The 23,738-nt window shown below is 50.7% G+C and overlaps 1 protein-coding gene across 2 annotated transcripts in view; it reads left to right on the top strand.

Annotated features, from left to right (window-relative positions):
• Nucleotides 1–482: 482 nt before the first annotated feature.
• Nucleotides 483–23,738, top strand: part of ST3GAL2 (ST3 beta-galactoside alpha-2,3-sialyltransferase 2) — a 50,001-nt gene continuing 26,745 nt past the window's right edge. The window contains exons 1-2 of one of the 2 annotated variants that reach the window (XM_045988638.1): nucleotides 483–730; nucleotides 6,441–6,670. The gene's annotated coding sequence lies outside the window, so the exon portion shown is untranslated. The remainder of the gene's footprint in view (nucleotides 731–6,440; nucleotides 6,671–23,738) is intronic. The other variant, XM_045988639.1, reaches the window with a different exon arrangement.

Here is a 23,738-nt window from a genome sequence, read left to right as displayed (position 1 = left end):
GTCATGGCTCTTTGGGAGCGCGAGTGGGAACTGTACCCGAGGCTCTGTTCGGGGGCCCGCAGGCTTCCCCTTCAGCCGGACTCGGCCGCATCTGGCCACAAACGCGTCTGAGAGGCATCCTGGGCTACAGTTTGCACCTCCCTCGGGATTCAGGTATTCAGCCCGAGCCCGGAGCACCGCAGAACCCCACACCCTCTGTTTCAAACGCCGGGAGCCCAGCCTTCAGGGAATGGAGATTTCCCATCCCCCGCCTCGCCGACCCCACCTCCTGCGCGGTAGACCCCCCCTCGGGTCCCGGACGAACTACAAAGCCCACAATCCCTATGGCGCGCGCGCTGTCTTCCGGGAGCTGTAGTCCTGCATGTGGCGCACCCCTAGCGGTCCAGCGCCGGCTGCACTCCATATCCCAGCATGCGCGCGCGGGTGCGGGTGGAGGAGGGTGGGGAGAGACAGAGAGGATGTGAATGGGGAGGGGGCAGTCGTCCCCTTCCCCCACCCTTCCCTTCAAGCCGGGCTGGGGTGGGGGGAGGGGCCGGACTGAGGCGGCGGCGGCGGCGGCTCGCTCCGGGAGGGCAGAGCCGGCAAGGGCGGGACTGGCCCGCTGCGGACGGAAGAGGGAACCGCGGAGCTAACGGGTCCCGACGTCGCCAGCGGCGGCGGCTTTCTGCACGGGCGGAGGCGGCGACAGGAGCTGCGAGCATGGCCAGCGCGGCGCCCGGCGCTGACTGAGGTGCGCGGGCGGGATGAAGGCGGGCGGGATGCGGGGCGCCCCGGGCCCCTTGCTGCCCGAACCCCTTCACGCGGGGGCAGCTGGCTTGGCCCAGCGACCCAGACCCGCCCGGTCCACCCCGACAACTTCCCCGGGGTCTGGGCTCTGGGTTGCCCCCATGGGGGCCCGGGTCCGCTTGTCTTGGCCTCAATCCCCATCCCCGCCTTCTGCTTCTGCACCTCGAGCCGCTCCCAGCCCTTGAGGCGCGACTGTTCCACTCTTTGGTGGCAGCCCCCAGCCCCAGCTCTGGGAAGCTCTCGCTGCCCCAGTCCCGACTTACTGTCCACTGGCTAGTTCGTACCCCCAACCCCTGCGCGTTCTTGGCCTCTGAGCTACCTGGAGACCCCTGCCCCGCTTCCCTTGGCCACAGGCTGTCTTTGCAGCATCAGCACCTCTCTCCTCTTTCCCCTACTTGGCACTCCCCCAGCCACCCCCGATGGCCCAGTTCCCTCTGATGAGACCTAACAGCTTGACCTCCTTCCTACTTTGGAGAAACTGAGGCATGACATAAACCAGGAACTTGGCCAAGGCCATGCCCCAGCCCTTTGAGGGCTGTCCTGAGCCCATGCTCAGGAATGGAAGTCATTTTTTTTTTTCCTTCAGCCATTCCCCTGTAACTGGACCGGACTTCCCAAGCCTCCTGATGCATCCCAGGGCTGGGCTCACTTTAGGTTCCCCTTTAGCTTTCTACCACTTCTGCTAACCCCATCCTCCTTCCCATAGCCCACTTCTGGTCCTCTCTGCCTGTGAAGAGTCACCCACCCATTGCTTCTTTGCTCAAGTTAGCCTTTCAATTTCTGTTCTTGCCAACTGCATCCATCTCCCATCTTGTCTCTTGCTTTACAGTTGCATAAAGCACTGAAGAACAGAGTCTAAGGTATTGGGGGAAAGGGAGAAGAGAAGTGCTGGTGGCAGAAAGGGAGTGGCAGCCTCTTCCAAACAAAGCCTCTGAGGGGGCGTCTGGGCACTCTGGGGCCTCTGAGAAACAGTCATTCCTCGCAGGGTAACTCACACTCCCATCTTGTCTTTGGGACAATTGCCTAGAGGCCAGTTGGTTATTCCTTCCTCTTACTATGCCTGGTGGGCTCTGAAGTCCCTCTGAGATGGAGGGAACCTCCTACCTTGGTAGAGATGGGGGCATAAGAGGAGTCTGGGAGACCACACCCCTAAAACTTAGCGAGATTCTGCTGCTAACTTTGGAAGGGGTTGCCTGGTTCAAGGAAGGATGCCTGCTTATGTGCCCCGAGTGCTTTGTGGAGGAAGGCACAGTGTCTGTAGGCGGTAATCTCGAGTTTAGTCGTGGTGTTCGGGATCTGAAGGAAACGGGGAACCAGGGCTCAGAGAGGTGGCACAGACTTGCCGAATTCAGGTTTTTGTTTTTTAGTCTTCCTTTGGCAAATTTGCCTTTGGGTCACCCTTTTCCAGCCCCATCTTCAGTTTCCCTGTGGGAATTTGGGGGAGGGAGGGAAACCTGTGAGCCACCAGGGAGTTCGCTGGGGTCCTGAATGAGCAGTCATGATCTGAACCAGATGGCTAGCTGCTTCAGCACCCCCTCTTTGAGCCCTCCCCTTTGGCTGTGAATAGGATGCCTTTAACCTTGTAACTTGAGATTAGAGGAAGAGAGGCCAGGGGGCCAACTGTCTGTGTGTTCATATCTGCATCCGCACACTCGTGTGCAAGCTTGCCAGGGGCCTGTGGGAGTGACCCTGCCCAGGAATGCATTGTTGTGATGTGCTGTGGCATGTTCATGGCCCTCCAGGAACTTTCTGAGCCCAAACCTCCAATAGAGCCATTTTCCAAGTCCCTAAGAACCACTGGGTGTGGCCTCGTGGGAGCATATCCCCACATGTCAAGCTTCTGGACCTGAGACATGCCTCTGGGCGAGGATCACTCCTCTTGAGAAAGCTACCCGAGGTGGAAGAGTCCAGGATAGCAGCATTGGGGGTGGGTTTCCAGAACTGGTGTTCTCTTTTCGCAGCCATGGCAAGAGAAGGTCTGAGGGGTAGGAGTCTGAGGGAGAGGGGTGGAAAGTGATTGCCTTGACTTCTTTTAAGCCACATCCTGCCTAGTGTATTTGTGTATTTCCCCATTAGACTGTGGAAGTTCTTCACATGTGTCCTCATTTCTGGAATACCATCTCCTGGCTGGATCCTTGGTACATAGCATTCAGCAAATGTTTGAGTTAAAGCAGAGGGTCGTGCTATGAAAGGTTTAGGACAAGGTTCGTCATATTTGAGCTGGCGTCAGACTCCCCCCTCCCCCACCCCAGAGCTGTTAAGGCACAGATTGCTGGGCCCCACTCCCAGAGTTTTCTGATTCAGTCACTCTGGGTGGGGCCTAGAATTTGCATTTCTGCTCAGCTCCTCAGAGAGAACACTTTGAGAACCACTGGTTTGGGCTGTAACAGTTGCTTAGGATATTAATCCAGGCAGATAGAGGTCTTAAGAGGGACTTCTGCCTTGCTTTCCCAACCCAGGCTTGTTCTGGCCGCTGTACTGGATTGGCCTTTGCCTTTCATTATGATGCTGTGCAGTGTTGACTAGGTTGATGGTAGGGGTGACTTGCAGTGCCTGAGCTCCCAATCCCACTGTTACCACATAGCAGACACTATCCCTTGGTTATTTGAAGGAAGGCCCCACGAAAGCAGGACATTTAGGAACTAAAGCTTTGGAAAAGGGATGGCTGTGTGGACATGGGGAAGCAGATGCTGAACCACACCATCATTTGCCCTGACTCTGTCTCTCAGACTGAGCAGGTTGGAGTATTTGCAAGGTGAAGTCCTGCCATGGTTGTGCCCTGGGCAGGACGCCTGAGAATCTCTGAAATTTTAGAAAAGTGGGAGGAATCACTTCCGTTGTGCTTTTACTTTGTGAAGGATTTTCTACTATTGTTTTTAAGGCAAATCCAGATCCAGGTGGGGTTACATAGTAAGCCCTGGGACTCCTGATTCCAGCCCTCTGATAGAGCATCTGTTTTTGTTTTTGTTTTTGTTTTTTGATAGAGCATCTGTTAAAGCAGCTACTAATAGCTAGAATAATGGCTGATGTTAACTGTGTGCTTACTGCTAGCAAGGCATCATGCTAGATGCCCTCACATTGAGAGTTTGCATTATTGTCACTATCTCATAGACAAAGTACTGAGACCTACAGAAATTATGAGACTTGCCTGGACTCAGATGGTTCAGTAAGTGGAGGATCCGGAATTGAGACTCCAGTGTTTCTGATGACACACTCCACATTCTTTGTCACTCGCTGTCTGTTTTGCCCAGTGAGCCTGTAAATGTCCTTTGGGTTGTCTGCCCCCAGAGTCTGGTGAATTTTACTGAACCTGAAGCTATGCTGGGTTCCTGGGGTGGGTGTTGTGGAGGGAATAATGACCAAGTCATTGTCCCCTAGGAGGGGGCTAAGGCAGGTACCCCAGTGTCTACAGTGGAAGAAGTGGAAGAAGGCAGAAGGGGCAGCTAGTGGCTTGTTGCTTTAAAGGAAGCCGAAGCCCTCCCCATAGAGGGTTCAGAAGAGGCCTTTGGGCTCTGAAGGGTCAGGTAGAGCTTCAGCAGTGCCTGTGGGCTGGAGAGGGGCCAACGGGTGCTGAGGGAGGCCATCGTGGCATTTATAGGGAGCTTTCCCTTTTGGCTAGAACATAGGAAATGTATGTCAGAAAGTACTAAGAAAATCGTCTTTGGTTACAAGCAACAGCTTGGCTGATTTTGGCAGGAAAGGACTTCCTTAGAAGATTGTGGGGACTCCCAGAATCAGAGAGATGACTCAACACCCACGTCCCCTCCAGGGTCTCAGAGTGGGGACAGCAGGAACCAAAGGCCAGCTGCCATCAAGGTAGCACTATGGCCAGGATAAAGCTGCTGCAGCCCTGCTCGGTAATTTTGTCACCAGGGCTCAGGATGCACATCCCAGGGAGGAGATGTGAGGTTGGCCCAGCCTAGCAGGGTGGACTGGTGGCATGGTAGGCAGTGCACCCAAACTGTATCGAAAATTTAAAGTCCCCAGAAGTAGAGGAAATAGGCACTGCAAAAGATCAGCCCAGAAAGCCACTAGACAAGGACTTGAATTGGCAGGTGGCAAGTGGAGCACTTAGTTCTGACAAGTTCTTGAGCAAGCAAAGGGCAGACTGGGAGCAGGATATATATAGCTGGTCATAAGGGGAGGGAGGAAATAGAAAACTGGGTAGATAGGGTCCAGGTGAGATGTAGTGAAAGCTGGAATTTGGCAGCAGACATGGAAAAGAAGAGACTGATTCTAGAGAGATTGCGAAAGTAGCTATCATCTTGCGGAACAGACACTTGGTTGGCTGGGGTTTGACATTTCAGTGCCTGGGCGATGAGGTTGGTCCCTTTAGCTGGCATGGGGAAGTCAGGAGGAGGAAGAGTTTGCAGGAGAAGGTGATGGACTCTTGCTTTGAAGGAGCTGTGGACAGGATGCTGACGGCACATCCGGAGCCTTGGCAAGCTTATTACTCCTGACTCCACTCTGCCTGAGGTTTGGGGCCTCAGCCCTGAGGATGTGGGACCCCAAAGCCACAGGACCACTGCACATCCTGAAAGCACCTCGACTTTGTGGCCAACGCTGAGCGCGCCTACATCTCTTCTCTCTCCACCCATAAGCCTGGGGTGGGCTTCTCCTTCCTTCCCCTTCTCTACTCTCCGTTCCATGTCCCAGCTTCCCTACACTGTGTTTTGCAAACCTGAGCCCTTAGCAACTTAAGGGCCTAGCTCACCTCTCTGGGGATCTGGATTTTCAAGTTTTCCTCCCTTTCTGCTCAGAATGCTTGTTAACAATAAGTCCTTGCTAGCTATTAGGGCAGACATCTCCAAGTGACATTCTGGAAAGAGAGGGTCTAAATTTGTTATCTGGGGAGAGCAGGCTTTTCCTCCAGTTATGCTGTGCTCCCCAGGGATGCCTGCGTGTGTCCCTAACCAGCCATTCTAGAGTACTTCTTGGTGCTGATTTATGAATCATTATCATAATTACAACATATTATCAGTGGAGACTTCATGTTGCCATTACAGATCTCCTCTAAGGCCCTGGGGCATAGGCTGGGCTTCGGGCCACCCCAACTTGCTAGCTGAGAACTGTGGAAATTTTTTCTTACAGGAATGGGAGGGCAGGATCAGGGTCGTCTCTGGGGCTGGGGCTAGGGGAGCTGTTGCCACAGGGTGCTTTATCCCCACAGATTCTCAGAAAGATGGTCATCTTCCTGGAGTGAAGAGGGCTATTTCCCTCAGTCCCAGCTATTGGGTTTCAAATACATGTGGTCTTTTGCCATCTATAAATACAGTGCATAGTACTGTGGATAATAAGGTGAACCAAAGACAAGGGACATTGAGAGAAAAATGTAATTTTAGTTTTGATAACAATAATATATTTTTATTTGTGTATAGTAATGTTAAAAAAAAAAAAACAGTTTTGATATTGAATGCTACAAACATCCTCAACCCAGCTTTTTCCTTTAGGGGGATGTGACTGTGCAAGTGAGGAAGCCCAGGGAGGGTAAGCAAGCGATTTCCTGGCTGCTGAGGTGGGAAGGGAGCCAGAGTCAGTTAGTCTGCAGCCCTGAGGGACTTTGTTCTCTGTCCCATAGTCCTCTGATTTTCGTCTCTTCCTGGGTTATCATCTTTGCCCATTAGGGTCTCTCTTCTCCTTCTCTTCCTCCATAGGATCAGGGTAGGAAGCATCCCAGAGGGACCTTGAAAGTGGCTCCACTTCTGTATGGAGCTTTCCTCCTGCTCCCAGAAGAGCAGCAGGGCCTGAGAAAGAGCAGGGCGCCCCAAGCTGTTGTGGCATGACGTGCGGACCCCAGAGAGCAGTCCTGGTCCTGCTCTGTCCTTCCTGGAATCCTTCAGCTGTCAAGTCCTAGCACCACCAGAAGGCCTCCCAGCCTCACCAGGTCAGTAGCCTTCCTTTTTTTTTTTTCTTTCTTTTCTTTCTTTCTTTTATTTATTTTTTTTAAGATTTTAAAGATTTTATCTGACAGAGGGAGACATAGCAGGAGAGGGAACACAAGTAGGGGGAGTGTTAGAGAGAGAAGCAGGCTTCCAGTGGAGCAGGGAGCACGACATGGGCCTCGACCCCAGGACTCTGGGATCAATGACCTGAGCTGAAGGCAGATGCTTAATGACTGAGCCACCCAGATGCCTGGTCAGTAGCCTTCCTCAGAAGGCTCCTTCTTCAGCAAAAAGTGCAAATAGCTAATTGGTCTAGGGGGAGCTGTTCTGGTGAGGAAAAATCAACAAGTTATTTATTTGTATGGCTAAAGGGAATTTGGAAGGATAGTGAAGAAGGGAGGGTGGGAGGTGGTTGTAGAAGGAGGCACAAGTGAGGGGACAGGGAGATGAGTTGGAGATGTCCCCCTTCTCACTCCTTTCACCCCCACAGCTCCACCCCCCCTCCCTCCTTCCTTCTTTTCAGGCGTTCTTTGGGTTGAAAGGGACATTAGTAGAACTTTGAATCTCCCCTGACCTGTGAGTGGAGATCCCTCCAGCCTCATTCCCACCCAAGTTCAGTTAAAGACAAAATACCAGTCCTTTGATGCTGATGGTGAACTAGAACCAGAGTCAGGAGGAAATGAAAGTCTCCGTGGGCTGGGCCGTGCTGAGTCCTTCAGCTGTGCGGGTAAAACAGCAGCCAAAGGGAATGAGGCTGTATGTGCAAGGCAGGGGGAGGGAGAGAGTCCCTGAGGCCCTCCTGGTTCCTCTCTTGCTTGAGTTCTCTAGGGAGCTGTGTGAGTCTGGGGCTGCCAGGCTGTGAGGGAGTTTCCAGGGGTGGCCTTCTCTGTTGTGTTCTGTTCCAAAGGGCTTGCTGTGTCCCCAGACCCACACCTGTGTTTTCAGCCTATGGCTTCCTGGGGCCTCTGGCATCGCTTAGGGAGAGACCCTAGGTATCCCAGGAGAGAATGAAGGGGGTGAGGAGAGGGATGGGGACCCTGTGCAGGCTCTTCCAGCAGACAGGAAGATGCTGTGAAATGGGGAGTAGAGTAAACAGTTTACATCAAGAAGGTTCAGCCAAGGGCTAGAGTGGCAGCTGTTTGATGAAAGAATTTTCTCAGTGCCTGAGGAGTAATTCACGCTTGACCCTAAAGCAGCAATGGGCAAACTTGTAAGGTGAATGGAAGTTTTAATCTCCCAAGTGGCGTTTCCGCTGCATAACAAGAAGATTCCTCACATCCCTTCACATCGGGTGAGGTATTTTTTTTTTTAAATGATTTTATTTATTTATTTGACAGAGTGAGAGAGATCATAAGTAGGCAGAGGGGCAGGCAGAGAGAGAGAGAGAGAGAGAGGAGGAGGAAGCAGGCTCCCTGCTGAGCAGAGAGCAGATGCAGCTCGGTCCTAGGACCCTGAGAGCATGACCTGAGGCAAAGGCAGAGGCTTAACTCACTGAGCCACCCAGGCACCCCTGGGTGAGGTATTTTGAAGGGTGTCATCTTCCACCCGAGCCACCTATCCTAGTCATTCCTACTCATCTGGGATCTGTGGGCCTACCCTCCCCTTTACGCTGTGCAGAACAGGTTGCAGCCAGCAGGCCCTGTGTTAGCAGCCTGTGAGGCCAAGGTGGAGGCCTGGGCTGGCTCAGGACTCCAGGGCCTCAGGGCAAGGCTCTTTGGCTTTTCTAAAAGGGAAGCAATTTATTTGGTGAGGGGGCCCTCTCAGTGATTTTCACAGCCCAGGGCCCATTCCGACTGTGTGCATACAGGGCCCTACTGCCTTAGCTACCCACAGAGGTTTGACGCTGTGTGACTGAGGCTGAGTTCCTGCCTCTCTCTAGGCCTCAGAGTCCTCCTCCAGGAATACAGAATTGGAAGGCCTTTTCAGGGACTGGCTCTTAAGCCATCTGGTAGACCCAACAGAAAAACACTATGTCCTGAATGAGACAGTGGTGCTGGGGACCCAGGATGCCACTATGCGGCATTTATGGGAATCAATTTGACCTTTCTTCGAACCTGCTTAGATGATTAAACAGCAGCCAGGCTCCTCTGGCGTCTCTGGAGAAGTTGGGCTCTTGTAGCTGGGAGATCTGTCCCCCAGCCTCCCGTTGTCCTCATGCTTACCTCCTCCTAATCTTTAGTCTAATTCTGTACTGAGTTCTAGCAGAAAAAACCATCTGGTCTCTCATCACATTCCTCCCTTCCTACACTGGCCACCAGTTAGGTCCCAGGGTGACTGTTTGTAGGGTTCCTGTTTCTGTTCCCAGTTCCCTCCACCTGCTTATGCCCTGGGCTCTGCTCTAGCCACGTTTCTTTTTATCCCAAAGCCAGGGTGGGAGATGAGAGTATAGGCTGATCACGGGAAGGGGCATATCAGTGGCACGAATCCAGGGCAAGTTTTCCCAGGAGTTGTGAACACGCCTGGAAGGGGGTCGGGGAGGACTTCATAGTAAAGAGAGAAGAAGGTTGGTGAGGAAAAGACCACCCTCACCAGGATGAAAGGCCTGATATGAAAGGGCAGGGCATGACTAGGGACCTTGGGGAGACTGGTTCGGACAGAGCATAAGGTATGTTGGATGATTGCCAAAGAAAAAGGGGCAGGATGGAAGGGTCTAGCTGAGAAATGGACCCCAAAACCCACTCTGATGCAGGAAGGCACAGGCTTTCTTGCGGGACTGTGCTGGTCGTGAAAGGATTGTGCACGCGGAAAGGTGCACGCGGAAAGTGTGGGAGGGGTTGTTAATGACTGTTTGTTCTCCACCGGCTGTGTGGCTGCCAAGGGTCAGTCTGATAAGAGAGAAGAGATAGACTCCTTGAGTTTTATACTCCCGACAGCTGCCTGCTCTCCTCCAGCCCCAGTCTATTGTGGTGCTGCTCTTGGCCTATCTCCTCCTCTCCTTCCTGAAATACACAGTCTCTGGCTTCTGCCCAGCTGGGTTTCCCCTGCCTGGCTGCGGGTTCCTATTCCCATCTGTGGTCAGATGAGGCCTGCACTGGGGGAGGGGTCAGTCCTGGCAAGACCATGCCAATTCTGAGCCTGACCAGGATGGGAAGACACCCCAGGTTGGGATCAGGGCTATGGGCTAAGCAGTGACTCCCAGACCTACCTGGTTCATTTTGGTCTCAGCATTACTTGCTACCTCTCAGCCAGGTCTGGAGCCAGAAGGCATTTGGGGAGTCCTTCCTTTGTCCCAGAGCATTAGGAGGTCTGGCCACTTTGCTGGGAGGACTGACTCAGAGACGGGGGTTCTGAAGGGATCTGATAGGATTTGCATTTGCAAAGATCACTTTGGCCTATCTGTTGAGAATGCATTGGTAAGGTCTCTAGTAGGTCTGGGGCTTCAGTCGTCAGGGGACTAATGTAGGTGAAAGATGACAGATCCTTGGATAGTGTGATGATAGACACAGAGAAAAGTAGAAAGATGAGAGATCTAGGTGGTAAAAATTAGGTGGACTTGGTACTAGGTTGCCTGAGAGGTATTAGAGGAAGGAGGGGGGCATAGATGGTCTTCAGGTGTCAGAGTTGGATGGATAATGTCCTTTTCCCTAGGGATAGGAATACAGAAAGGAATATAGGAATACAAATAGGAATACAGAAAGAGGACCAGATTTGGGGCTTAGAGCATACATGAGTTTGGTTTGGGGCAGGTTGAGTTTTGAGGTACTTTGGGGTCCTCTAAGGTGTGTCATCAAGGGGTGGCACCCAGAAATGAATGGAATAGATGGGTCTGGAATTCAGGGGGGTGTTTGGTACCATATGAAACACCATATGTGACCCTTAACAGATTAAGAAACAGGTTTGGAAGAGGAGCCCCCCAAATCTATTGCCAGACAAGGAATGGAATCTAGTGTCCCGACTTCTTATTGTATCCCATGGTCAGGGTCATAGTCTCTTTCCTTGACTGATTCAGTTGGTTCAGGATCCTGGCCAGGCACCAAAAGGCACAATACCCTCCCCTGCTGAGTCATCCCTGTGGTTGAGGGGCTCTGGCAGTGGACAGTGCTGAACCCAGGCCACCCAGGAAGACTATGCATGTCAGAGCCTCCCTCACCGTCTGCAAATCTGGGCAGTGTCCCTTGCTGGAGAAGGACTTGGGTCCTGGCCAGAACTGAGCTACTGCTGGGAATCCCAGCACCACTTCTGTTTGTGTGGCTGTTGAGCCGGTTTGACCTATCAGGGATGGGATTTGGTGGACAGGTTCAGGGTAGTCATTCTATGTCAGATGGCAAGTTATACAGTAAGTGGCTTTAAAAAATTTTTTTAAGAATTTATTTATTTATTTATTTGAGAAAGAGACAGTGAGAGAGAGGATGAGAGGGGAGAGGGTCAGAGGGAGAAGCAGACTCCGATGGAGCTGGGAATCCGATGTGGGACTCGATCCCAGGATTATGACCTGAGCCGAAGGTAGTTACTCAACCAACCGAGCCACCCAGGCATCCCTAAAAAAAATTTTTTTTTAAATATTTTATTTATTTGACAGAGAGAAATCACAACTAGGCAGAGAGGCAGGCAGAGAGAGAGGAGGAAGCAGGCTCCCTGCGCAGCAGAGAGCCCGATGCAGGGCTCGATCCCAGGACCCTGGGATCATGACCTGAACCGAAGGCAGAGGCTTTAACCCACTGAGCCACCCAGCCACCCCTAAAAAAATTTTTAATTGAAATTCAATTTAGTTAACATATTGTATTATTAGTTTCAGGAGTAGAATTTAGTGATTCATCAGTTGCCTAGAACACTCAGTACTCAGTGCCTCAAGTGCCCTCCTTAATGCCCATCCCCCAGTTACCCCATTCCCGTCCACCCCAGCAGCCTTCAGTTTGTTGTGGCTTTTTGAAAATTCTTCTAAATGAAATGGAAGCTGACTATACATGTGTGCAAGATTCTATCCGTTGGACTTGCTCCATCACAAAGGCTAAAAATCCAGCTTGAAGAGCCCCTGGGTAAAGGGGAATCTGTTGACTCATTCCTGAGCGTATGGCTGGCTACAGGCCGGGAAGATGGGGGACTCAAACCACATCCCTCTCACTCTGCCCTTCTCCATGGTGATGCCACTCTCACTTCCCACATGGTAGTCCCCGGTGGCCTACCAGCGGGACCCAACCCTGCACCTAGTACTCTGACAGAGTGCATTTGATGCTGTGGTTGGCCAGGCCTGGGTGACACGGCACAGAAGGGGAAATTTGAAGAGAGGCTGCCCCCCAAAAGAAAATAGGCAGCAGGCAGTGCAAGGTGTGCGCTTGGACTCAGGGAGATCTTGCAGTAGTTCTGTGGCCTGCCTTACATGCCAGCAACACCACTGTAGACAGTTGATAAGAATGTATTACCATTTCTTAATTTACCTTGCTTTTTTTTAAAATATTTTATTTATTTGACAGAGAGAAATCACAACTAGGCAGAGAGGCAGGCAGAGAGAGAGGAGGAAGCAGGCTCCCCGCGGAGCAGAATGCCCGATACAGGGCTCGATCCCAGGACCCTGAGATCATGACCCGAGCCGAAGGCAGAGGCTTTAACCCACTGAGCCACCCAGGCGCCCCTTAATTTACCTTGTTATAAGCTAACTGCTGAACTGTAGAATGGAACTTAGAATCATTGAGTCATTCCATTTACAGATCAGGAAGTAAAAGTTGAGAAATTTGCCCACTGTCCTCTAATCCGAAGGTAGAAGCACTGAGAAGAGAGCCCAGGTCATCTGATGTGGGCAGGGTTCACACTTCCAGTGTGAAGTGGGTTTTTGGTTTTTTTTTTTGGTTTTTTTTTTGGGTGATATCTATTCCTGTTAGCTGCCCATACATAAGGACTGATTCATCCCTTGGACTACAGGTCAAAGAACTGACAGGCAGGCAAAGGGTCCCTTCTTCCTGGTGGCCCAGGGCCATCTGCATTGTGGATGGTGTCATGCAGGGGTCTGTCTGAGATGGGGGAGACACTCACTGTGCCTTCAAAATGGTCTCAGTAAACAGAAGAAGCATTGGCCTAACTCTGGTGGGCTTCTACCCTGGTGCTAGCTTTGTTTGTCCTTCCTCAAGGCTCACCCTCCTCTGAATTGTTTCCTGGTGGATCCTGGATAAGGATGTAGCTCTAAGACTGTTGTGCTTTCTGGATTAGGTTGGGTTATTTCCTGTTGGGGAAAATTGTGCCCCTCTGTCTTCTCCTTTGGAAGAGGAGACCCTAGGACAGTGGTGCCAGTTTTAGGTACAGATAGACAAATAGCACAATTTGACTTCCTTTCATATTGCCTCCAATTTGTGAGGGAACAGAGATTAGACCCAGCTTGGCAGAGCCGGGAATGAGGTGTTATAGAAAGAACTCTGGGCTTTGAGCCTCTGACTTAGAAAGAAGCTTCAAGTTCAAGTTCAGTCTGACACAGGCTTCTTGTCTTGGGTGGCCTCTGATGCAGGAAGGAGAGGCTGTCCCCAGGAAGGGCTTTGGGGTATTTGAAAGTGTGAATGTAAATTAACAAAATGCTGGAGGTCCTAGGAGCTTGAGGGCAATTCTCACCAAGTCCTTAGTGCTAAGGGAGTGAGGTAGGGTCTTCTGAGTTTGGGACAGAATTCCTCTTTCGTTCTGACCATCTTCTCATACATCTTTCCTCCTGCCCTTCAGATAGTTGCTCACAGCCGGTCAGTTCTTCTCTCCCTAACTGTCTGCTAGCCCACGCTGGGTATGCTCTATTTGCCCCTCCTGCTCATCTCCCAGGGGCCCCCTGGTCTGCCTCTTTCTGTCTGGGACCGTGTTCTAAGTGCTCATGCGGCCTGGCTCAGACCTCTGTGTTCCCTTGGCTGAGCCACAGTGTCTACTCTTGTCCCTGCCTCTCTCTGTTCTCTAGGAGGCTGAAACTCCATGCCGCCTCGGGTCCTTAGTGCATCTTACAGTCATCGCTTACTTCATCTTGGCAGGGACTTTGTGAGGCAAGTGGGGCAGGCATTATCAAGCTCATTTTACAGATGGAGGACAGGGGCCCCGAGAATTATGATCTACCCAAAGACACAACTGTCGAACAGCAGAACCAGTTCTAGAATTGAGGTACTCTGGGCGTAGTCCAGAGTTCACTATATAAATTTTAACTCATAGGCACGTGTTGGGGTGAAGATGCCCCAGTCTCACCAGGGAAGGCAAAAGGCTGGAAAGCAGGCCCTGGGCCCCTCTTTTCATAGCCCCCAGATCACCCCTGCATAGCCCCAGTCCCAAACAAGCACAGCCCTTAGTGACCACAAAAGACATAGTAAGCCACACAGTAGAGGCTGCTCCCTGGGGACCATTGTAATAGTCCCTGGTCTGTGTATTCCTCCCTTCCACATCCCCCCAAAGTTAACAACAGTAATGCATGTCATGATGGATATCATCTTAGCCAGATCCAGGGGGGTGAGTCATTTCTTGAGAATAGGACTGGGGAGGGCTTCTTGCTCCCACACACCTGACACCCCTCACCTGGGAGGGAGGGTCAGAGGCAGTGCAAGGAGAAGGCTCCCTTTGCCCCTTCTCGTAACAGCTGATATTGATATTCCCGCCACTTGGCAGAGGTGGTAAAGCACATTACCCAGCAACCTGGAGAATGGTCTTTATCTCAGGAGCCCTGCTTCAGGCAGTCACAGTGTGTTATCAGCTCCTCTCTAAAGAGGAAGATTGCTCAGCCAAAGCAAGGGAGAAATGAAAGCAAGTGTTGGGCATGACTCAGAGCTGGGCTCTCCAGTTTACCGGTCACTTGCTCTATACCACCTGGAGGAACACAGGGAGAAGCAGGGGGTTCGGGTACTGAAGGCACCAGGCTGAGCATGGACTCGGAGCCTCTAACTGGAACTTCCAAGGTCTCCACTGGAAAGGCAACAGCCAGTGGACACAGCCACCAAGCAAGGGGCCTGATTCTGGGCTCCTCCATCCTTTTACTCCGCTTCTCGCTACCTCCACTCCCAGGGGAGAGTGAAGATGTCATTTCCCTTTAATCTCTTGTGCAAGCATGGCTGCAAATACCTTCTCTGAGTTTCCATTAGCGTAGCTGCCATAGGCTGACCTTTCCAAATGACATTACTAAACATAAAGGAAGAACAAAACAAAGGTAAGGAGAGAGAATAAAAGCAGCCTGGCGCATAAAGTGCAGTCGGCAGGTTTGTTTTCAGCGTTCTCAGAGTACTCCACGGCTTGGAGATCCCTGCCTCCTGGCCAGCGCCCTCTGCGTGCCCTTCTGCCAGAGCCTCTGGTCTCCTAGCACTGACCTGTCTCCTTGTCTAAGGAACCTATACTAGAACCTGTATACTAGAACCTATACTACCATGATCCTCTCCAAGAAAGTTGGACTACCTCCTGATCAAGTGCCTGGCCCACCCTCCTCTTTACCCAGGGCTCACTGGCTCTGGTCCTGGGTCCCAGGGCACCAGGTACCTACATGACTATACCTTATAGGAGTTCTGTCTTATTCTAAATAAACCTTGTAACAGGACCCATCTCCTGACACAGTGCTCATGCCCCAGCTTAGCCCACAGCTGTCATCATAGGGCCAATGGTTCTCCAACATCACATCCTGTCCGGAACTGTACAAATCTCCCCCCACCTGGTTCCTTTCTCCCAGGGAGCTACAAGAATAGAAGCTGATAAGAAGTGGGCCCATTCCGTGGGAGTTTTTTGGGTGGATTGGGGAAAAGATTGTCTGTGTTTAAAAACAAAACAAACAAAGAAAAACACCCCCCGAAGTCCTCTGGTCTTGATGAAGGAAGTAGATAAGAGCCTGGTCACAAAGCTGAGTTTCCAGCCTTCAGCACGAGTCTGTGTCCTGCTTGGCATGTGAGAGGCACCCAGGAGCCAGGTCTCCACACTCCAGACTGCTGCCTGCCCGCATGCACGATGCTCCCATTTCATACCAAATGTTCAAATGAAGACAAAAAATCAAAAGAACCACCACCTCACAAGGAAATGTGGGGGCAGGATGGTTAGAAAAAGGGAGGCTGCCATCACTTACAGCCTGCTGTCCTCACCCTGCTACGGTTGGAGCCCTTTAGAGAAATTTGCCCTGTGCAGAGTAGGCCTGGACATTTGCCCTGTGCAGAGTAGGCTGCATGCTTGCAGCCCAGACTGTTACCTTCATGATACTGCCCGGTCCCAGAGGCCCTGGCAGACATCCCCCGCCCTGGGGGGGGGGGTGGCACTCAGCTAGGCCACGAGGACTGAAAAGGTAAGCCATGGATCATACCAGCCCAGTGGAAGAGGGATGGCACATTACTGGGGCTGATGATAGAGAGCCCCTCTCTCACCTGGACCTTCACGCATACTACTAGCCCTCGCCGAGTGAGTGTGCTGCTCCCGATTTCGGCCCCTGGGCTGGGAGAGAGGAGAATTCTGGAACCAGAGGTGGTACACTCTGAGAGAGTGTCACTTCTGGACCCATATGTCCCAAAAGCTCTGTCAGCATTCTTTTTTTTTTTTTTTAAGATTTTATTTATTTATTTGACAGAGATCACAAGTAGGCAGAGAGGCAGGCAGAGAGAGAGAGAGGAGGAAGCTGGCTCCCCACCAAGCAGAGAGCCCAATGCGGGGCTCGATCCCAGGACCGTGGGATCATGACCTGAGCCAAAGGCAGAGGCTTAACCCACTGAGCCACCCATGCGCCCCTCTGTCAGCATTCTTAAGGTCATGGCTTGTCCTCTGCATTGGAGCTTTAGGCAAAGCCTGTCCCATTATGCCACCCAGGAAGAACTGGTGTCTTCCATCTGCTTTCCCGAGGGCCTGGAATCCTGTTGGGTGCATATGCAAGGACTGCACAGACCTGTCCTGCAGCCTTTCTTGCCAGTGAAGCAGGCGGTTACCCTGCCTCCTAGACCTCTTTTTTGTGGGTTCATGGTACTGGCAGCTGGGTTAGGACCTCTTCCCTGGCATTCTGTCCCCTATCCTCTCACAGAGGATGGGGGCATAGATCCTAGAGTTTAAAGTCCTATAACTCAGCCTGGGCTAAGGCCTAGCTGGAATTTTGAGTGACTGTGGCCTTGAAAGTTTCTAGAAGAATAGCTTCTCTCCTCCCTAGGTGTGCATTGGCAAGACTTGAATGTGCCCTAGCTCATCCCTTCTCCATCATCCCCTTGCTGGGGTCTACTTAGGCCTCAGCCTTTTTGTAGGTGGCCAGCCTTCATGTGCGTACAAGTGGAGGGGAGGGGGAACCCTGTCCAGAGACCCTTGATGTGGTCCAGGCTTGGAAAGGGGCAAGAAAGAACAATGGCAGAAAACAGAAACACCAGTCCTGTTCCTTTTCCCAAAGTGAGGGCAGAAGTGTCTAGAAAGTTTGTCAGAAATTCTGGTTTTGCTCTCCAAGGGCTGGGAGAAAGAGTGCTGGTTGGAATTTAGGGAAGGAAGGCCCTGTTCCTCTCCACCATTTTGTATGAATCACACTCCTTTAGGAGGGCATTTGCCCTTTGCCCCCAGCCCCTGGAGCTTCCTTCTCAGTCTGCTAGTTCCTGCCTAGAATTGTTCTAGAAAACTGTTTGGGTATGGTGGGTCATGTTTTCACTGGCTGATTCCCTGCCACGTGGGTGCCAAAGAGGGTTAAAAGTTGCCTGGAGGGGCGCCTGGGTGGCTCAGTGGTTTGGGCCGCTGCCTTCGGCTCGGGTCATGATCTCAGGGTCCTGGGATCGAGTCCCACGTCTGGCTCTCTGCTCTGAAGGGAGCCTGCTTCCCTCTCTCTCTGCCTACCTCTCTGCCTACTTGTGATCTCTCTCTGTCAAATAAATAAAATCTTTAAAAAAAAAAAAAAGTTGCCTGGAGAAACCACTACTATTTCCTTTCACTCCCCTTGGTGAGGGGGAGCAGTGCAAGAAGGCTCTCTTCTAAACCTTCCCTAGACCTCCTGCCCACCCCCGCACAGGGTAGAGGGAATATGTGTGTTTGCAGGGAGCCAGTGTTAAGGAGGATTACATTAATCCATGTTTCTGAGAAGAGCAAGGAGGGCTCCCTTTGGTAAGACTGAGTTTGATGCAGAGGGTGGTCCTTTTCACTAAGGCGGCCTGTAAGGTGAAACTTGACTCATCTCTTCTGTCTCAGAGCCTTCATCTCTGTCCTCCACCAGTGCTCTGGCTGGTGGGTGCTGCTCTCATATGCCCCCCACCCCAATCCATGTGTTTCCATGGATAGGCCATGGAAACACATCACTAAATCACACCTCTTTAGGGGGAAGGGCTTGCAGTCTGGACTTGGAATGCTGGTCCCTGAGGTCATCTGCCCCATGGCATATCCTTGGTAGGGCAGCCCTCCTAGAGGAAGCCTGGCTGGAAGAATGAAGGAGCCCTGGGTGGCGGGCAGGTGGAAGAGGCTGAGGGATGAACTGCATTCTCTGCTCTTTGACAGAGCAAGAGCCACAGGCTGTAGAAAGAAGGGTTTTGCTAAGGGGCGGTGATGCAGCCATCAGAAGAGGGAGAAGACCGGGTCCTTCCCGTGGGTCCTTCCCATTCTGCCACTTCTTGGTGGTGGTAAATATTTGTTGAACGAACGCATCCTCTGCTTTTCTCTTGAGATTCAGGGTATACCCCAGACATCCAGACAAGTGCAGGAGGAGAAGGAAGCCCCAGCAGCGTTTCTGGGGCTCTTTAGTTCCACATCTGTGGTGTGACTGAGATCTGAACGTAAACAGTGATGAATCACCAAGCCACCGGCACTGTGAACGTTATCTCTAAAGAAAATCAGAGCACACTGTAGACGTTCTAGTCCCCTGTCCCTGGGAGGTGGTACGGTCAAGTGTAATTATCCCGGGGAGACAGAGTTTGGCAGTAAGATCTAAGCTCCCACCTTTCCAGACTCCTGTCTGGCTTGCCCTAGGCCACCATTCCTTCCTCCCGCTCCTGCTTCCTCCAAAAGTTCCCAGAGAAACTTGGATTTATTTTCTCATCTCCTGCCTTCAGGGTCTTCCACCTGTCTCCTGCCTCTCTTAACGTCTGAGGTTTTTCAGCCCTATGGAGAAACTCCTTATTAACTTTGTCTTTTCTAGAATCTTGCTGCCAGCTGTGGCTAGAGAGCCCATAGACAACTATGGTTGGGCCTCGGGGAGCTGTTTAAGACCAGCTCAGGGCAGGCCTGCGTTCTGTATGCTCTAACGAAGTAGCAGTCAGGAAGGATGTGACAGACCCCGTGATACATAAGCTCTGGGATAGACAGGATAGACAGAGCACTCCTCTCTGTGCAGCCTGGGGTGAGCATCAGCCGGGTCAGAGCTGACTGTGAGACCTCAGGTCTGCATGTCCACCCCACCTCCCTGGAAACTGCTGCCTGCCAAGGTGAGGAGAAGGGGCAGTTTCCTGTGATGAGCCAGGAAAGAAAGTTGTCAAGCAAGACCCTGGTGGTGCTGGTCTGGGAGGGGCTGCTGAGGAATCTGGGCCAGGGCTGTGCAGTGGGGGCTCTCCTCATGATGCCTGGCCGAGGTTATGGGGTCCAGCCCAGAAGAGTTGCCCAAACTGGGGCTGACAGAACCGTGACCCTAAACCGACCCAACCCAGGCACACAAGCATTGATCTAGAAGCTTTATGCCTTTCCTCCTTATAGAAACCCTCACAGAGATGGGTGATATTCCCATTCTACAGATAAGGACACAGATCGGAGAGGTTAAATGGTCAGTAGCTGACACAGGTGATGCCAGAATGTGAGCCAATGTTTTTCTGGGCACTTTCTTCTGGGAGGCTCGACTGGAAAGGGGATATGAGCTGGGGTGAACAGACCAAGACCTGTCTGGAAAGAACTACAGCCAATAGCCTATAGTGCCTAGGGGAATGACTGGAGAGAGTTCCTTCCTTTTTTTTTTTTTTTTTTTTTTTCCTTTTTAAGATTTCATTTGTTCATTTAAGAGAGACAGGCAGAGGGAAAGGGAGAAGCAGACTCCCCGCGAGCTGGGAGCTCACATGGGGCTTGATCCTAGGACCTGGAGATCATGACCCAAGCAGGCGCTTAACCATCTGAGTCACCCAGGTGCCCCGAGGGAGTTCCATTTTAGCAGCCCTGGTGTGTCTCTGCTGACAGAAATTGAAGAGCAGGGTACTTTGACTGTTTACATACACACATTTCCCGTTGCCTCTGACTTGTTAAATCTGGTTTGTACCTGAGGCCACATGTTTCTTGGTAGTCCACAAGAAATTGGAGAAAGCTTGCACTTCTAGAATGTCAGGGCTGGAAGAGTGGAGGCAGAATATAATTATCACTTCCATCTGCGTCCTTATATAATGATTTATAAAATGATTTCAAAGCATTTCTTCATTACCATGACTTCCCCTGATTCTTACAGTCCTGGGGTTATGTATGGAGATGATACTCAGCTGGACAAGTGTTTTTCTGATGCTGTTATATGTAGGCCAGTGCTAGGTCCCACAGTGATAGAGAAATGATGAGTTAAATAACATGGTCTCTGCACAACCAGAGTTGATATTTTGAGTGAAGGAGATGGACATGTGCGTGTCTTTTTTTAGGCTCTGTATAATATCTTAATAAATATGGTCCAGATTTGGCCTGTGGTCCAAACTAGTTCATAACCCCTCGAGGGTAGGGTACAGTGAGAGATGAAGCTTAGGAGGCGGCCTGGTGTGGGAGGGTCTTTGAATGCTATGCTAAAGAGCCTGACCTTGGCCATTATGGGCACCCTATCTCCTGTGCTTTTGGGTGTGGGAGCATGATGAGCTTGTGAAGTCTGAAGGGCCATATGAGCATGCTAAAGAGGCTGTTGAGAATATAGGTCTAAAACTCAGAGTATGGGGCACGTGGGTGGCTTGGTCAGTTAAGCCTTTAGCTCAGGTCAAGATCCCAGGGTTCTGGGACTGAGTCCCACATCGGGCTCCTTGCTCAGCGGGGAGCCTGCTTCTCCCTCTGCCTGCTGCTCCACCTGCTTGTGTGTATGCTCTCTCTCTGACAAATAAATAAAGTCTTAAAAAAAAAAGAAAAAGAAAATCCAGAGTAAAAGGATAGCAATGGATTTGGAAGGGGATGGGGCAAAGAAGCAAAAACGGCTACGGGCAGAAACTTCAGGACGCATTATAAGCTGAAACTGGAAGGTGTCTAAATCAAGAAGGTAGACTGCAGTGACTTAGGCATCAAAGTGGCGGTCAGTAGGAGCAAACAGGAGATCCTCAGTGAAGAAGAAGCGAAGGTAGGATTGCTTTTTTCTGACTGCTCAAGAACCTTGGCCTTGAAAGAAAAAGTGGCGTGCTGCCTAGTGACAGTCTAGACTAAAATTTGGCTCCTGAACCTACTCCTGTCCTTCAACTCCTCCTCCAGTTGTTTATTTGTTCATTTATTTATTTAAGTAATGCCTACACCCAACACGGGGCTCACACTCGTGATCCTGAGATCAAGAGTTGCCTGCTCTTCCGACTGAGCCATCCAGGCGCCCCATCCCCTGCTCTTCTGATGTAATTGAAACTGAGGGCTGGGCCTGCTGCAGGCAGGCTGGGAACTCAGAGTCACATGGGCCTTTCATCAACGGTGTGCTTACAGCCAATGTGCATTTTTCCCTGGCCAAAAAAAGACTGCAAAGTGGTCAAGTGGTGTGGAAGAGAAGCTGACGGCTGGGGTGGCCTTCCCCTGTGAGGGCTTGCTCAGACCACATCTGAAGGATCCTATTTAAATGTCTGTCCACCTCGGCCCTACCCCCAAGGGGGACTGGAATGAAAATGGGGTGGGGGTGGAGAGCAGTTTTCACTGGGACTCCTGATCAGCTCACCCCGGGCTATCGCAGTCTGCTTCCTTCCCCAGCGCTGGCTGGAGTTCTGTGACTCTCGTTAGAGATGGTTTGATATGCCTTCCCAGGAGACTGATATTGGCAGGGATCCCCAGTTCCTCGGTACAGATGGTTTAATCCAACTCATCCAGTCAAGATGGCACTGTAAATTTATATCTAAACACATAGCAGTCATACACAAAAAGATAAAATTCTAAAAACATAGTCATACACTCCCCCTCCTTCCCCACACATGAAATGACAAACATCCCTGTAATGAGAAAATGTAGCAGGAACACAAAGAGGAGAACAGGGCAGAAGCTGCTGGTCTCTGAGTCTGGAAGCAGGAAGAAGCCACTGGAAATCTGGGGTAAAGAGCTATAAAGTTCTCCACATGAAGCATGGAATTAGAGTCTGTACACTGTTCAAATCCAGGGGCTGGGGAAGCGGGCTGAACAAAGTTGCTTCCAACCCTGCCTTAGGGCTACCACTTATTATAAAGATGCTTATTTAGGGAGAAAGAACCTCCCATCCAGGACCTAAGCTGAGTCACTGCTGTAAGATTTGATTCTAGCCTGGGAGAGCCTGAGGACCTGGGAGACAAAGGTGAAAACCCCTAGGAGGGAAGGAGGCCAATTAAAATATAAGAGAGAAGATGAATTTGTACACTAAATTTTAGAAGCATGCAAGGAAAACTAACGAGAAAAAAGAACCAATAAAAATCAAAGAAAAATTGGGGCACCTGGGTGGCTCAGTGGGTTAAAGCCTCTGCTTTCGGCTCAGGTCATGATCCCAGGGTCCTGGGATCGAGCCCCACGTCGGGCTCTCTGCTCCGGGGAGCGTCTGCTTCCTCCTCTCTCTCTGCCTGCCTCTCTGCCTAGTTATGATTTCTCTCTGTCGAATAAATAAAAAAAAAAATTTTTTTAAATCGAAGAAAAATTTACCCCAGAAGAAATGAAAACAACAGAGTAATTAGAAAATGTCTTTAATATAAATAGGCTAAGGACCCTCGGAGAGATGGGAAAAAAAATGAAATCCATTAAAGAAAAGAAAACGAAGTTATGAGAGGCACCTGGCTGGCTCAGTCAGCAGAACGTGTGACTCTTGGTCTTGGGGTCAGGAGTTTAAGTCCCACATTGGGTGTGGAGCCTACTTTAGAAAAGAGAAAGAAAGAAAAAGTGAAGTTGTGAAAGGGAAAAGAAATGGGAAAATATCAGTATGAAAAGTACTAAAAATTCAAGCAGGGAAATATAGTGTGAAACAATAACTAGCCTGGACACACAGAATCCATGAATTGGAAGCTGGCATTGAGGACGCCCCCAGAAGGCAGTGTACAGGTGGAAGACAGATTGATAGGCTTTAGCCTGCATCGAATAGGATTTCCAGATATGAGTCAAGAAAATGGCAAAGAATTAATATTTGAAGAGAGAATGGCTGAGAATTACAGAACTGAAGGAATAGCACGAATACCAAACAATCAGTAGGTATCTGGGCGAATATAGTGAAGCAGGAGGCAAGAAAAAAGAGAAAGATACTAAAAGCGACGGGAAAAAACAAGAACTCAGGAGTGACAATTAGACTGATGTACATCTCATCAACGCTAGATGCCAGAAGATGATAGAAGGGTATCTTGGGGAAGCTAGAACTCTCCACCTAGTATCATTCAAGAATGAGATGAAATAAAGGTATTTCTGGACATACCAAAGCAGTTTTATCACCTTCAGACCTTCGCTAAAAGATCTGTGAAAGGTATGCTTCGTTAAGAAGAAAAGTAAACCCAGGGAAGAGAGCAGGTTGTTAGCACCATCAGGAGCACAGAAATTGACACGTAATGTTGATAAATTTAATTAGCTATAGGACAGCACATCAGGGTGCTTTCTGCTGTAACAGAATAACCCACAGTGACTTAAACTCTAAAAACAAACAAACAAACCAAAAACAAACCTTAATTCGTTTATAATGAGAACTATGGAGGTAGGGAATTCCAGGGTTGGAGCAATAGTCCAGTAATGACAAGAAGGACACTGGCTCATTCTGTCTTCCTGCTCTGCTATCCTCAGGGTGTGAGATCTCTCTTCTCATGGTTTTGAGATGACTGTTGCAGCTCTAGGCATTGTATCATTTCCCCATAACATCCCAAGCAGAAAGGCAAGGAGATGTTAGCCAGAAGGAAGCTTTGAAAGTGTCCGTTTTTCAAGAAGAAGACTCTCCCCAGGAAAACCCCTGCAGATGTCTCCTTATGCCTTATTGGCCAGAGCTGGTCCATCCTTAGACCAATTCCAGATAAAGGGGAGCAGGTTTACTGTGGTTGGCTTGGACTAGGTGTGCCTCCTCTCCTGGGACTGGCTCCTTTGTTGCCTGAGCAA

This window comes from Meles meles, chromosome 19, assembly GCF_922984935.1.
Source record: "Meles meles chromosome 19, mMelMel3.1 paternal haplotype, whole genome shotgun sequence".
NCBI classification, from domain to species: domain Eukaryota; kingdom Metazoa; phylum Chordata; class Mammalia; order Carnivora; family Mustelidae; genus Meles; species Meles meles.
This window is presented reverse-complemented; position numbering and strand designations above follow the sequence as displayed.